This window comes from Triticum aestivum, chromosome 2B, assembly GCF_018294505.1.
Source record: "Triticum aestivum cultivar Chinese Spring chromosome 2B, IWGSC CS RefSeq v2.1, whole genome shotgun sequence".
In the NCBI taxonomy this organism is placed as follows: domain Eukaryota; kingdom Viridiplantae; phylum Streptophyta; class Magnoliopsida; order Poales; family Poaceae; genus Triticum; species Triticum aestivum.
In genome coordinates this window covers 788,821,698-788,825,204 of record NC_057798.1, presented here as the reverse complement: position 1 = coordinate 788,825,204, position 3,507 = coordinate 788,821,698, and positions in this window count along the sequence as shown.

Sequence of the window (3,507 nt, the reverse complement as noted above, 5' to 3'; positions counted from 1 at the left end):
AACTTATAAAACACCTACTACCTCTGTAAAAACGTCTTATATATATGTCACTTATTGAGTAGTTCAACATGGTACGTACGCGCTGTTTCTATATGATTGCTTTGCTTGCCAGATGGAGTAGTGTGCTTGCTTGCTTTGCTTACTTGCTCGATTAGGTGAGAAGGTGACCTTGGGAGTATCTCACATCCTTTACACGTGATTAGACTAGACTTTCATCCTTGTTTTTTCTTTAGATTCCCGCCTTGAAATTTTTGTCGGCGGGAATGTTCACGAGTGTAGAGCCCGTCCATCACACATGGTTAAAATCTCCTATGGCAAACACAGTTCGGAATTGTCACCTTACAATGGTGTGCGATAGGGGCTGCATGCGCACATGGTTAAAATCTCCTATCACAAACACAGTTCTGAATTATCGCCTTACGATGGGGCTGCTTGTGCAGTCTACGAAAAAATTTCGTGTGTTAAGAGGATAATTGGTTTGATGCCAACATTTGGCATTGTCAATACTTGGCAAGCCAACAATTGGCAATATCAAAAATTGCAAAAAATTGACAACTTCTTGTGTGATTGGCAAATAAACATGGTAACCAACCAAGCAATAGCTAATATTTGGCATTTGTCAAATGATTGCATGCCAATTTTTGGTATCAAACCAACCATGCTCTAAGTTCGCATATCGCACATGATCCTCCTAAAGCAAACAAGTGCAATTGGCCGAGAAATCACAAACAATCAGTAAGAGTTGAACGTGTGAGATCTTTCATGTATCCCACACGATTAACTGGAAGAAAATGTTTACGTTCGGACAAGGTATTACACCCGATTGTCTTATAGCAACCGTATGGACTGGGGTCCTCAATCGCAAATGTTTACGTACGTTTGCGGGCAGCCATATCACAGGGGACTGTAGAAGCACAGTCGTTTGGGATGGGTCCATCCATCATACACGAGGCGATGCCAAAATTGTGTGGGTTATTTCCTCCATCGCACACGTTGCCAAGACGAACTCGCGTGTGGTGGTTTGTCCATCCACGTGCTCAGTTTATAGCAATCGCATGTATTCCGTGTGGTCACTACGCACTCATCTTCTTGCGGAACCGTGTGCAATGACCCAATAAGCAGGTTTATTATTACTTTCTTCATACGGGTTTATTGGGCCTCTTAGCCACAATTGCCCGTCCGGATTTATTAGTCCCTTGTACTGAATCCCCTTGGAATGAATCCAGTCAGTTGTGGCGGACCGAGGGAAATTACTAGCCGGTTTGCATGCAGCGAACGCAACGGACGCATGCACTTCTCCTGCTAGCTTGCACTGCTTTGTATTGAAAAAAAAGCTGGCACTGCAGGCGACGAGTAGCTGCCGTGTCACTTTAAGCGATATATAGCAACACCCGGATGGAATGAAGAACAGAGTGATCCGCCGTCTCGGCTTTGTGGTGGCCCATCCACCACAAGGCCCGGTATTCTAGACAAAGATGTGCATTCTTTGTAATTGTGTAGAGAAACATGAGAGTTGTTTTCTTGACACAGTGACCGTGGCGCCACGCTATTTGATCAATGGTTATTGCTCTGGATCCGAGTGAAAACTATATTACTCTGGCATGTGACGGGGAATACATCTCTAGCCGGCTAGTAGCTAGGGCCGTTGTTTTAATCGTGGCATGGTGACTTTTGCAACCAATTAAATTGATATCCAAGTCATCAGCCCTCCCTCATATCGTGTTTATTTATTCCGTTGGAGCATCTCCACCAAACGTCAAAACTATCTGTTGTGCCCGAAAAATTGTCATTTGAATCAGCCAAAAAAACGCCTCTAACAAATGCTCTATTAGAGTTTAATAAAAAATGCTCTATAAGTATATGGTGTCCAAACAATTTACATTATGCCTAACATTTTTGCTACAAGTGATGCAAATATACATCACCACCAGTTGTTGCCCTAAAATAAAAAACGATGTGGCGGGAACCCAACCACCACTTGTTGAACTTTCACTGCCGCCATACTGCCTCATCCCGCCTCCACGCGCCGACCAATTCCTCTCACTGACTGGCTGGCCGCCACCACCTCTGCGCCCGCGATGAGCCCGCTGCGCGGGGCCTACGTTGTGAGCCCACGACCGCCACTGAGCTCATGCCGACCACCACAATGATCCACACAGGGGGCCATCGGAACAAATGTTCCTTCAGCCCCCAATCCGTGAATCACTCGCGGGTACTCTATGAGCCAACCCGACTTTAGTCACCACCTATATAGTATGTATATATGTATAGTATACACCTGTGATCACGGCCCGATAGTATAGCATGGCAGACTGACAAGAATGTAGGGCCACTGATGATAAACTAGCATCCTATAGTAAGTTTTTAGGATTGCAGGTAAGGTATCAACAGTTGTAACAACAATGAGAGGCTATGCAAGAGAATAGGATTAATCAAAAACAGTAACAGGCTATAGTACTCTAATGCAAGCAGTGGAGGGAAGAATAGGCGATATCTGGTGATCAAGGGGGGGGCTTGCCTGGTTGCTCTGGCAGAAGGAGGGGTCGTCAACACCGTAGTCGACCGAGGCAGCAGCAGCGTCGGTCTCATAGTCTACCGGAGAGAAGAGGGGGAAGAAACAATAAATATAATGCAAACATAAGCATGACGATACATGACATGACAACGAGCGGTACTAAGTGTGCCCTAACGCGATATCAAGTGATACCGGTGAAGGGGGGAAACATCCGGGAAAGTATCCCCGTTGTTTCACATTTTCGGACAGATAAACCGGAGGTGAAATATTGCATGTTTGCTATGCTAGGGACGTGTGGCTGACGAAAGGGCTGCATATTCGGATTCATCTCGTTCTTCTCAGCAACTTTTATGTACAAAGTATTTTCAACCGAGTTATGGTTTATTCTATATTAATTTTCAAAGTTTTTAATTCATTTTAGAATTAATAGAATTAATTAAATCAAATATCACTTTATGACACCAGCATAACGTCAGCGGTCAACTCTGACCGTTGACTGGTCCAAATGACAAGTGGGGTCCGCTGTCATTGACTGTTAACTAAATAGCCTAATGAATTCGTTTAATTAACAAGTTAATTAGGTTAAGTTAATTAACTTGTTAATTAATTAATTAATTTTATTTTTATTTTTTACTTTTAATTCTCTTTTTATAATGTTCTGGGAAGTGGGCCCCATTTAGCAGTGGCCCAGTGGGCCATAGCGGGTCGGGCGTGCGGCGACGGGCGCCAGCCCGAATGGGCACGTGCCCGAATGGCGCTGGGCGCCGAGGAGCGCATGGCGCACGCTGGCGCTGGCAGCCAGAGCGAGGGTGGCGGCGGACGGGTGGCCGGAGCGGAAGCAGGTGACGGCGCGGGGAGCCGGGCGGCGAGGGGAGCGGCGCGCGGCGGCTGCAGCAAGGTGGAGCGCGGGCACGCGCGCGCGGTCGCAGGGGAGCAGGGGGGCTTGCTGCTCGCAACGGCAGCAAGGCAACATCAGCTCACGACAAGGGGGA